The following is a 13,882-nucleotide window of genomic DNA, read 5'->3' as shown; positions in this document are numbered from 1 at the left end:
TTAAATTTGAATTCTTTTTCCGTTTGAATCTTCCTTTTTTTTTTTTAGTTTATTAATGTTGAAAAATAAAGTAGCGTTTAGTTTTAGAAAATAAAAGTTATTTTTTTAATTTTTTTAAAAAATAAAAAAATAAGTGCAAACATATTTGGCAATTAAAAATAAAAAACAAATTTTTTAAAAATAAGAATAAAAATGAATTGAAATATAAAAATAAAAAAAATATTTTTAAATATGAAAATAAGATATATATATTTTGTGTTTTGTAAGTTATAATATTTAACACTTTTTAATATCATTAATTAATAAATATATATTATATTTATAATTAAATATCATTAATAGTAATATAATTGAATATTTTATTTATTTTTTTATTCCATATTTAAAAAAAATTAATTTTTATTTTCATTTATCAAATATATTTTTTAAAATATAAAAAATATTTTCTAAAATAAAAAAAAAAATCTCAAACCAAACAAAGCCTAAAACCCTATTTTTCCCCTTTCATTTGTTTGTTGGGTTGGGTTGTTTTAATTTTTTTCATCAAATATAGAAAATTATGATACTATGGGTAAGTATTGGATTCATAATTCTAAAACTGTAAGATATATTTGAGTTTTGAAATTAAATAAGATGCTGATCGAGTAATTGCCAAAAGTAAGGTTACACGAGATTTAGAAATTTTCTCCAAATGAAAATAAAATGATAATTTGTTTTTTATTTTCCATTTAAGATAAATAATTTTTTTTATTGAGTTTAAAAACAAAAACAGTCTAAAAAAGTCCAAGTCAGCAAGAATTTAATCTAAATTAATAAAAAAGAGTCAAGTCATCTTGAGTTGCGACTTAACATTTTCGTTTAAGAAAGTCTGAAATCAACATAATTCGATAATATTTTTATTCAGATTTAAATGAAAAATTTTTAATTTTATATCGAGCAATCATATAAATGTGTAACTTTATATTATGCATTTAGCTTTTTTCAATTCAAGAGATCTCTAAGCTTTACCACGTTACTTTTTTTTTTTACGTGAAATTTGGTTGCATGGCATTTGTAACTCTCTTTGATTATGTTATGTCGAGATCCAAGACCTACATAATTTTTTAAATAAAAAATTTAACCAATTTTCTAGTTTTGCCCAAATATCACTATTTTCGCATCAATATTATATTTCAAATTTTGTTTTTCATGTATAATTGGCTACTTTTAACACGAGCAACAAATGGGTTATTCCAGTCGCATTTAAATTTAATTATTTTATATTGGACTATTTTGCGTAAAAAATTAGATAATTTTGGATTTAATTATTTTGATTTTGCATTAAATTTCGGATTAAGAAAAAATTGAATTTTTTGAATTCGGTTCAAGTTGAATTTGAATGGAGAAAATAGTAAAAAAGCCTAAATTTTATCATTTTATTTAAATAAATTTTTATATTTTTATTGTACCCAAAGATCCTTAACTTTTAATTTGCATCCAAATAAGTTTTTAATCTTTATTTTGTTCCTAAATAAGTCTTAAATAAATTAATCTTTTATTTAAATCGAAGGCTTATATAGATTTAAATAAAAAAATAAAAATTTATTTAGGTATAATAAAAATATAGAAACAGGTTTAAAAAAAATTAAAAATTTGATTTTTTTAATGAGATTATTTTGAAGAAAAAGTTAAATAATTTGGATTCGATTATTTTGATTTCGCATTAAATATCAAATCAAGAAAATTCAAATCCTTTGAGTTTGGTTTAAATTGGATTTGAATTGAGAAAAATAATTAAAACAACATGCTAAAATAACAATAAAAAAATCTATGAATTTTATCATTTTATTTAAATAAACTTTTTTATAATTTTATTGCACCTAAATAATAAAAAAAAACTCTTAAAATTTACCACTTTATTATATAAACTATTAAAATTTTCTTACAACCAAATAAACCCTTAATTTTTAATTTGCAACTAAATAAACCCTTAATCTTTAAATTTTTTCCAAATAAACTCTTAACTTATAATTTATATTTAAATAAATCCTTAACATAAACCAATTTTTCATTTGAAATAAGAGTTTATTTAAAAAGAAATTAAAAAAATTTATTTAGATACAACAAAAAATATAAAAAAATAAGTGAAATAACTTAAGGTTTTTTCAGTATTTTAGCCAAAAAAAATCGAATCAATTTTGATTCAATTACTTAATCGGTTAACCATTGCATAATTCTAAGTTGATTTTCCATAATTTTGTTTATGGTATGCATGAAGAAAAATGGACCACAAAAGTGAAATTTTAAATTTAACTAGACTCCAAATATATAACATTGATATTATTGGAAAAGAATTATATTCTTATAGTAATATGGTAGTTTGGTCATTAATTATGGTATTTAAATATTTATTGTTAGTCTGAAATTTATGACAAGTTCATTTTGGATTTGAGTTAATTATTTAGATTGGACCACTTTGATTTCGAATCAAGGCAAGTTTGAGTTATTGATATTTATAATTAAATTGAATTAATCGGACTTAAATTTGAATTGATTTAAAACTTTTGGGTCGAGTCAATTTTAGTTTTAAAAATTGTTTTCAATCAATTTGAATCTTAATTGGATTGATTAATTTATCAAATTCAAATTTGGAAATTGGGTTCGAAGCCCCAATTATTTTTTTTTTTAGTTGTTCTAGAGTAATAACTTGTTTGGTTTATTTGATATTGATTAGTTCGAATCCAATCACTAGTTAATTACCCCAACAACAACAATCCTTTAACCATGGAAAAATGTCATTATTATAAGCTTTTGTGACGTGTAGTTGGTCATATAAAAGTATTGCAAAAGTACATTTATAGGATGGTTTTGAAATCATCCAAACGAAAAACAGTTGACGTAGGGTACCTAGTCGGCTAGTCCCTTGTTAGCACTTGTTTAATTAGTGTCGTGTTCTTAGTTACTTATTTTTTTATATAATCCAACGAAAATATAAGTATTTTAATAACTCATTAACTTTATTTTGTGATAACTCTTATGAACAAATTAAAAACTTTTACCACAAAATTTCATATGAGATCATAATCATTTAAATATCACTTCATTAAAGAAAGTAAGCATATTAATCTCATAATCGGATAAAAAAAATTGAGTATATAAGTTTAATGCTACACATTACAATAATTAGATTTTATGAAAATAAGATAATGATTACGTGACAAGTGATATCAAAATCAATTATTAACTCACAGAATTTCATGCTAAGTATTCTAATGAGATAGATAAAATAAATCAATCTAATTACTTAACAAAATATCAAGATAAGATACAAAAATAAAATTTGATCACACTAAGCATTTTAAAAAGTATTAGGCAAGATAATAGTTGTAACGAAAGCATCAAGAAACTAAAAAAAAAATCACGTCAAGCATTCAAAAAAAAAAAAAAACATAATACATTAATCTCATATTAAAAAAAAATTATCATGTTAATGCCGCATACTCTAATAAAACCGATTTTGCGAGAAGGAAATAATTATCACGTGATAGTGTACGTGAGCACGCATCCCACATGCATTCGCATTTGTACATTTATATGCAGATTATTTGGCTTTTCCTACTTAGAAATCATGGCTCGGCCGGTGAGTAATTTTTTTGTAATAATAATGCAAGATCCAAATAAAAGTGAAGAATAAAAGGATTTGAAAGAGGGAGTTACTTGAAAATGAGGCACCAACAATCCCGTGATGCAGCAGTAGGAAGCATATGAATATGGTGAGCTGCGATTGAAAATTTGAACCTGGATGATGGGCAACCGCCACCGCCACCGCCATCCTTAATTTCCTTTTTTATACCAAGGAAAATTTACTAACTACATAATAATATCATGCCAAAAGCTATTGACTATCATTAGAAGTCAAAGCTAGCTTCACATGCTTTTCCATTGCTTATATGAGTAAATTATATATGAACGTGAATAATCTCATCTTTCATATTCTTTTGGCCAAAAATCTCATTTTTGAATTTATATCAGTTAACCCAAACTTATAAATGAACTATTTTTTTAAAATGAAAAAGTTGTTCACATTTAATTAATTAATTGAGTTACCAAGAACTCTTCTTGAAGTCTATAGTTTTTTTTTTTTTTAAATTACAAGTTATAATTATATTAATTATTACATTCACATTGAATAATCAATTAATAAATTAGAACATAATTAAATAAGTAAATTCATAAACAATGAAATTTTAATATGAAATAGTTGAGTTATATAATCTTGTTTTTGCCACTAAACCAAAGCCTTATTGATTACAAATTAATAGTCTTTAATTAATTAATCCAAACTTGAGATGATGTTAGTACATCTCAAGTCTCAAGTCTAAAAATATTAACTTAAATAATTTAGGAATCTTTTAGGGATAGAGTTATACTTCTCTTTTCTAAAAAAAAAAATTAAGATATGGGTCGGACGACCTAAATCCAAAAATTTATAATTAATGTTGCAGTTGAAAATATTGTTATATTAATAAAAATAATAAATGACACCGGAGTGTTAATACATTTTACAACTTGGGCTGAGACTAAAAATGACTTATCCAAAAATAAGATGGGCTTATCATTGATCCAAATCCACTAAACAAATGCAAAAATAAGGTAAACTGAAATAGAAAAATTGTGTTTACACTAGCTAAAAAAGAAAAGCATGAATATAGATGGGATTATGGTCAAATTCATTATTATATAATCTATAGTAGTAAATGAATTTACATACAAATCCCTCGATTTTAGGCACGATTCTAGCAATATAATCTAAAAGTTTTTATGCTTGGAGGGATGTTTCTAGTCTATATATTTTTTATTATTCTTAGGTAGAAGGTAGAATAGAGTATTCTTTATCTTTAAGCAATCTTTTATATTGTTCTTTAAGTTCTGTATCTCTTATGTGAATTTCTTAGAGTGATAAACTTCTATTGTTCTATATCTTCAATTAGAATTATTAGGGTGGTATTTTTGTATCCCTTAGTTTCTAGTCTTGGTGGTGAACTTTTATCCATTTTAATCCCATATCATATTCTATCATTATTCAAATTCTTATGAGTTGTCTTCTTTATGAGTTTTTTGTTTGCAGTTAATCTTTATATCTCAAACATCAATTCTCAACATCAAATTGCTATCAAAGCTATGGTAAGTCATAGTCGTCAAGCATCAGTAGAAGAGATTGAAACCAATACTGACGTTGTAGTAACTACCAATATTGACCCAATAGATGCCTTCATAAAAGAGATGTAAGAACAGATCCTTCAACTATAACATCAGCTGCATATATAAAAAGAGATAGAGGAGATAAAGAGGTAATGAATAAGGAACGAAAAAGATGAATAAGAAACCAATCCATACCATAAAAATAATAACGATTCTAATAATAGCACCCTATCTCACCCATGGTAAGTCAGAGTCTATCTACGCAAAAACTAACTTTAACCTAACATATTCAATATGAAAATAGAGATTTTTGAGTTCTAGGAAAGATACAACCTGAAAAATTTTTAGATTGGCTACATACAGTGGAACACATATTTGAATACCATGAAGCACTTGAATATCGCAAAGTGAAGCTAGTGACCATCAAACTTAAAAAGCATGCATTTTTTTGGTGGGAAAATCTAAAAAAGCAAGGGAAAAGAGGAGGCAAAAAAAATTACAACTTAGGAGATGATGAAAAGAAAGTTGAAGAGAAAGTATCTCTTAGATAATTTTTAGCAAGATGTATTTTTCAGGCTTTATAACTTGAAGTGATAAGATCTCTCAGTAGAAGAGTATACAACTGAATTTAATCATCTCATGTTAAAATATGAATTGGTGGAATATGAAGAATATACTATTGCCTAATATCTTAGAGGTTTGAAGATTAAGATAGCTAATGTGGTGTAGCTACAACCATATTAGACTTTTGATGATGTATGTAAGCTTGCACTTAAGGTAAAGAGATAACAAAAGGAGGTCCATTGTAACAACTTGAGATTTGGGTCCTAAAAAAATTATATCAATAAAAGTGGATCATCTAAGATTGTTGTTCCTTCTAAGCCTATTCCAAAGTAGCATCAAAAGAAAGATGGAACCTCAAGAAGCAAGCTTCAATCTACTGCACAAATCAAAAGTTATTTTAAATGTCAAGGGCTTAGATACATTCCTCAGAATGCCCAAATAGGAAGATTGTGGCTCTAGTAAAAGAAAACTTGGAGGAAAATGAAAAAGAACTGATTGAAGAGGATCAAAACCTTGAAAAAGAGGAAGAGGTAACCTATAACGATTGTGGAGTATCCTTAGTCATTCAATACAGCTTGAGTATTGCACCTACTAGAGAAGAAGATTAGTTGCGTAAAAGTGTATTCCACACTCGGTGTACTGCCCATGAAAAAGTATGCGTTATTATAATTGATAGTAGAAGTTTTGAAAATGTTGCTTTTGCCTTTATGGTACAAAAATTAAGACTCAAGGCAGTGGATCACCTCTAACCATTTAAGCTATCTTGGCTATAGAAAGAGAATGAAATTAGGGTTAGCAAGAGGTGTTTGGTTTTTTTTTTCATAAGAAAGAATTACAAGGACGAAGTGTGATATGATGTAGCTCCAATGGATGTTTGCCATTTACTACTTGAAAGACCTTGGCATTATGATAAGAGGGTTATTTATGATAGTTATCGTAACACTTCTATATTTATTAAAGAAGGATGCAAAATCATCTTAGGCCTTACCAAGCCTATACTAACCAAAGAAGAAAGAAACAGCTTGTTTACCAAGGCAAATTATAGAAAAAAATTAAAATGGACGATACTTTGTATGCATTGGTGTTGATTAATGAGAATAAAGATAGTGAGGAGCTATCTGTAGTGATATAACCATTATTAGTAAAATTTTAAGATGTTGTTTAGGAAGAGTTACCAGTTGATCTACCATTAATGAGAGACATTCAACACTACATAGATCTTATCCCAATAGCTGTTCTACCCAACAAAGTAAAATTTTTCTTGAAGAGTTCTACAAAAAAAAAAAACTAAAATAATGGAAACTTATTTTACTACAAGTGGAGTTTGCTTACAACCATTTACCAAGTCAAATCATTGGTTGCAGCCTTTTTGAAATTATTCTTGGTAAGAATGTAAACTATCATTTGGTTTTAATTCAACTGTATACTAATCAGCATTTTGATAAAGATGTAGAAGAAAGAGCCAAGAGTATTAAAATATTTCATGAACAGGTTCAAAATAAAAGTTTGCATAAAAGTGAGAAATATAAAAGGGCAATAACCATGCATCACAGATTTATGAAGTTCAAAAAAGGTGATTTTGTGTGAATTAATATACAAAAAGAGAGATTTTTTCTAGTGAAGTTTGACAAATTACAACCTAAGACAGATTGTTCATTTAAAATTCTCTAATGCATAGGGAGAATGCCTACAAGATAAAGCTTCTCAACACTTATTAAGTATCTTTCACCTTCAATGTTGCTGATTTGTCACCTTACCATGGTGAAAAAACTAATTTAGACTTGAGAACAAGTCTTTTTCAACCAAAAAAAATTGACACTAGAGTATCAACACATCTTACAACTTGGGCTGAGACTAGAAGGACTTATCTAAAAATAAGATGGGCCTATCATTTGTCCAAATCCACTAAATAAATATAAAAATAAAGTAGGTTAGAATAAAGAGATTGTGTTCACACTAGCTGAAAAAGAAGAGCATGAATATAGATGAGATTATGGTCAGATTCATTATTATGTAATCTACAGGAGTAAGTGAGTTCACATACAAATCCCTTGATTTTAAGCACGATTCTAGCAATATAATCTAAAAGTTTTCATGCTTGGAAGGATGTTCCTAGCCTATATATTTTTTATTATTCTTTGTTAGAAGGCAAGATAGAGTTTTCTTTATCCTTAAGCAATCTTTTAGATTATTCTTTAAGTTTTGTATCTCTTAGGTGAATTTCCTAGAGTAGTAAACTTCTATTGTTTTGTATCCATGATTAGAATTCTTGGAATAATGTTTCTATATCCCTTAGTTTCTAATCTTGGTGGTAAACTTTTATCCATTTTAATCCAACAATCATATTTTACCATTATTTAAATTCTTATGAGTTGTCTTCTTTATGAGTTTTTTTGTTTGCAGTTAATCTCCACATCTCAAACATTAATTCCAAGCATCAATATATACTTATTAATTTAAGTATAAAATATATTTTAAAATACTAAATATTAATATTAATATAAAAATTTTTAATAATAAAATAATAAAATGGGTTGTTTGGGCTTAGCTCAAGCTTCGACTTAGTTTTCAAATTGTCAATTGGTTTTATCCAAGAGAAAAGGAAGTTAGTTAAAATAGAGATATTTTTGTGCCCTATTGAGTTTATTGACACTTCAAATTGATTGTCCAAGGATGGATATATTAATTAAAACTCATTTAGGCTTATTTTATTTAAATTTATTATTAAAACATTAGAAAAATATATTTATATTTTTAAATAAAATTTTAAATTAAAATTAAATATAAACTAATTATTTAATAATAAAATACATTCATGGACCAATCGGATTTGACATTGAAAAATTTTATTAAAGCTAAACTCAGATTGAACCTGACTCAACCTATAAATGAGGTTTAAATTAGTTCCAGACACATATACATGATATAGAAAGAATTTGCAAAACTCTCTAGTTAAGTAGCTAATTAAAACATATTTAGTGTAAATTTGCATTCCAATTTTGTATAAAGAAGATTTTGTTGTTCAAATTTGTAATATTAAAATTTAATAAATATGCTAAGTTTTCATGTTATATACATCAATATTCAATAATACATTTAAAATATTATGATGGGTTGAGAAAATCCATTGTACGGTTAACTAATTCATATTTTCCTTTCTTTTTAGGACACTTTGCATTATGATAGGGATGAAAAAAGCTTTAAAATGCAGGTGATGGGAGCTTTGTTTATAGCTGCAAATTTGGCTTCTAAAAGGGGTTTAAGATCTAGTAATTTAAAATACGATCAAATAATATGTTATAAATACAATATAAAAAAAGACGCAAATGTGACACAATATATAATCTTAACAATCAATACATATGGGTTTAATCAAATAAAAAGTTATGCATTTTATCTTTTTATGTTAACACGAATAGTAGTATGTAATTTTTATGTAAAACATGATATGAATATATAAATTTTAATATTTTATATGATATAAATACACAAATTGTTATATCTGAGTTTTGGTGGAAATGTAAAGATCTTGCTAGAAGCTGGTGGGGAGACTAATGTTCATTGGAAAATGAGGAGAAAAAAGCAAAGCCGACGCTTAAGTTGGATAACATTAAAGAGTTTTCAACTTCAGAGTACATGCATTGATTATCCATGTCAAGGTCTAAGAATGCCCATAGCTGAGGAGCCTATTTGTGATAGATGATGTGCACGATTCTAATTAACAGAGAAAATTATAGAGATACAATAGGTTTTGGTGGAAAGGTTAGCTATGAAGATTCAATTTGTTATATTATTTGTGAGTTGCAAGCTTTGTGGGAGAATTTATTTGGGATCTGAACAGAAAATTGAAGATTTGATGTATAGATTCTCAAGAAAATATGTTTTAGAATGTGAAATAGCATAAGGAAGAAAGGGTCATTTTGATCATATTATTTTTTAAGTTTCAAATTCTTTTGAGTTTTGAATTTGATTATAATTTTATCTTTTCTATGTATGTGAAAATGTAATCACTATCTCTTTTCCTTAATTTTTTTAAAATTATTTAGGAACTGTACAAGAAAATAACTTGTAATTTGAATGGTAATAATACAATTTCTTGTTGCATGATTAATTCAAAGAAAATAATAAAAATTACTAAACTTGAAGAATGATCAAATGTTGCAAACATTTTGGTAATTCTTGATTAAAAAGTTATATATTATCTAATTTTAGCAAAATGGTTATAACAATCATTAATATAGTTACATTACAAATTTACAAAACCCCAAACAACAAATTTGACACTTTTCACATATAATATATATATATATAATATTATACTACATCATATAAGGTTACATGATAAAAATTATGTGAATACTTAAGTCAATAGTCTCTTTTAATGACACATAAGATAATGCTTATATTATTTTATTTATCAAATAAATTTCTTTAATAAATTATATAAATTTAATATTTTAGATAATTATTTAAATTCAAATTAAAATCTATCTGAAATTGAAAATTTTGAATTCAAATATATTGAATCATAATTTATCTTTTTTTTTTAATTTAATTACAGTTTCAAATATATATACTTAATAAATTTTATTTTTTGCCCAATAATTCTATTTAATAAATTATTTAAATTTGATATTTTTGAATAATTATTTAAATTCAAATCAAAATCTATCAAAGATTGAAATTTTACCATAAATTTTAAATTCAAATATATTAAATCTTAATTAATCATGTTTTCAATTTATTCATGGTTCCAAATATATACATATGTGCTTAATAAATTATTATCTATTGAAATTAGAATTTGAGAATGAAAATAAAGAGCATAAGGAAGACCATTTCATTCAAGTTAAGATTATTTTATTTGTTGTCATTAGAATTAGAAATTGAAGAAGATAAATTTTGTTTTATTTGACGATTATGATTTATTGGTTTTGACAAGAATTGAAAAAGTTAGAAAGAAGTGAAAACCATGTATACTTATTAACAAGTAAGTCCATTTTTTACCTTTATTACTACTCAAAATATTATTTCTATTGAAATTAATAATTAAGCAAAAGAAAATTAATTGGAATTTGAATTGCCAAGGTATAGGGACTTATTTAGAACTTATATGGTTGACTTTAAGTTAATAATTTGTCGACTAGAAAGTATGTATTACTAAAGTAATAAGAGGTTGTATCTTTATATGAAAAGATAAGACATTTGAATGTTGCTAAATAAGTTAGATAAAAGTACATTTTTGTTTTTGGGAACAAATATGATGCTTTATTTATGTTCTAATTTAAATATTTTTATATTATATATTTGGTTAATTTATTTGTTTCTCTTTAGTCCATTACTTTTTAATTCATTAACATATTCACTCTTATTATTGTATATTTTTAATCTTAATAAATTAATATGTAAACTTATATTCTTCATTTCCTTTTGTAGCACTTTTTTATTATTGATTTTCTTTACCTACAATGGATGGTACGAGAAAAATGATTATCACCATCATATCCGACTCACCAAAAATACTTTATCTATTATGTTAAAAATGATTAAAAATAAATAATATTTCAAAAAATATATGATGTATTTTTAAGTATAACATAATGAATCACTATTTCCTTTTTATCTAAAAAAAATAACTTTATTTTGTTGACGTAGAAATAATTGTTAGGCCAATATATATATATATATATATATATATTATAATAATAGAATATTCTTTTATATAAATATTGTTGACGTAAAATTAATTGTTATGTTATATTAATAGAATATTCTTAAACTATTGAATTATAATAATTTATAATTTCTTATCTATATATATATATATATTCATATCACCATTATCATAAAAACAATTGTTAATCTTAATTATTTAAAGATTGGTTTTTAATTTTTATTGAATAAAAAAAAAGCAGCAGCAAAATTTTTAATGTTTAGGAAAGGAATTAAAGAAAATATTTTTTATGAAAAAAAATGTTATAATTCTTAAAATTTTACAAAAGTTTAGACTTCTTTTATATGAATAGTATCATTTACAATATATTATGTGTAAATTATTATTTAATTGTAACTTAATATTTATGAATGTATGATTATATATTATATCAATAAGAATTTGTTTTTTTTTTATTAAGTTCATATAAAAAAATTAAAGTTAATTAAAAAATCAAATTTCAAATTATGAAAATTTTAATAAAAATTCATATTCATTGTACGGGTTTAAAAAGCTAGTTACACGTATAGTGGACAATATTAAAAATATTATAGAAATACTTGTATTGTACCCGCATTATGTTATGGGTGAATTTTTTTTTCTATTTAAACACTAAAAGCAGATATAACATAACAATTAAAAAGATTAAATATATAATTAGTAATAGAAAAAAAAATAATTATGTTTGCACAAAATCATGGCAGATGGAGCAATGTTTTCTAGAGATATACAACTAAGTTCCATTTCATCATTTATAAGGCCTGAGCTCAAATTATCATAACTCCAGCAAAATTGAAATCCTTTGGCTTCTTTTCTCTAATAAAATGAATCGTACTTATATAGTGATTCTTGCTGCAACTCGTCACACTTATCAAATAATGATTTTGAGTTAATAAAATAGGTATATCAAGAAAAAAAAAAGGGACAAAACAAAAAAATGTAAAAAAAAAAGAAAAAATTTGAGAATATAAAGATAAGATTACTGCATAAATTCAACCAATTGACATGATTACACACATCTCCGGCATAACATTGCTAGGTCCTACTTGTAGCACAATTTGTTGCAATCTTTTCCCAATAATATCCTTTAGAAACATTAATTTGTTTACCTATAAGAACAAGTTCTCAATTCCAAGTGAAGCAAGTTTTTGTAATATCTTTATAATATTAGTACCCAATCCTATAGGAAACAGTTGCTTTAGTACTTGCATGACCAAATACCTAACATTTTTACAATTTTTAAAAAGTGAATTCATAGATCACAGAACACCTTCATCTTTTGTTGGAATAAAATGTCCAAAGCCAATCTCCCACTGGAGGTAGTTCACTTCTTTTTGGTGAAAGCATAATTAGACTTCCAAATTCATCGGTTTGAACACATAGAGAGTTTTGAAATACCTTTTCAACTAAGACCAATTCACCCATTAAAGCCTTATTATCCAAGTCATGCATTTTAACCTTCATTTTGTTTTTCAAGCATTTTTTGTCTAACTTATCCAAAGGTATGTGCTACCTAAAATATATGGAGACATGAATATCTATATATATTTGAATTTATTTGATATTAAATTATCAGGAAAGCACAATCACCATTAAACTAGTCTATAATCATCCCACCAACATCTCATAATGTAAAAACCAAGAATCCTATTATTTCATAAGTTGTATCAGGGTTTACCATTAATTTATCCTTCAATCTCCATTAATTCCAAACTCGAAGTCTTATCTTTTCCATAGACCTATTTTCTTATCTCTTCCATATACCTATTTTCCTTTTTACCATGACTCCAAATCATAAACTCTTATTTCTTTTGAGAAATTCCTAGCAAGACAGTATGATATGTAGATTTATCCAAAAAAAGTTCGAAAGTTCCCATATAATAATGGTAAATGTCAATTTTCATCCTAAAAGTATTTAAAATTCCCTTCAGCAAGAACAAAGAATATGGAAGATTTTTTATTTAATTCAATATATTAAACCAAAAATGGATATTTTTTCATACCAGAAGTACAACACAGTTAAAGAGAAAAAAATTATAACATATCAATGTATGAGAGTTGAAATGCTATCAACTTTGTGAGTAAAAGCCTTCCTACACATTGTTAGACAATGCCAACGGTTTTTAGTCTTAATGCTGCCAATGCCATAAAAGATATATAAATAATTCACTAACTAACTAAAAAGAAGGAACATAAAAATGGGTAATTTATTCTAACTTTTAAGCTGTTAGCAAAATATTTTAAAAACATATCCAACAATTACCTAAAAAAAACCTTTTTAATGAGATTGTTCATAAGCAATTCCTAACAAATAATGCCTTAATATCTGGCAAAGTGACAAAGCTTCACATGTAATTGAAATAGATCCTAAAACCTAAATTAAAGCAATTAAAATAGAAAAAGCTACTTTAAATGAACATAATA

The sequence above is a fragment of the Durio zibethinus genome, chromosome 21 (genome assembly GCF_047325235.1).
Source record: "Durio zibethinus cultivar Kanyao isolate XHJ-2024 chromosome 21, ASM4732523v1, whole genome shotgun sequence".
Classification (NCBI taxonomy): domain Eukaryota; kingdom Viridiplantae; phylum Streptophyta; class Magnoliopsida; order Malvales; family Malvaceae; genus Durio; species Durio zibethinus.
This window is presented reverse-complemented; position numbering follows the sequence as displayed.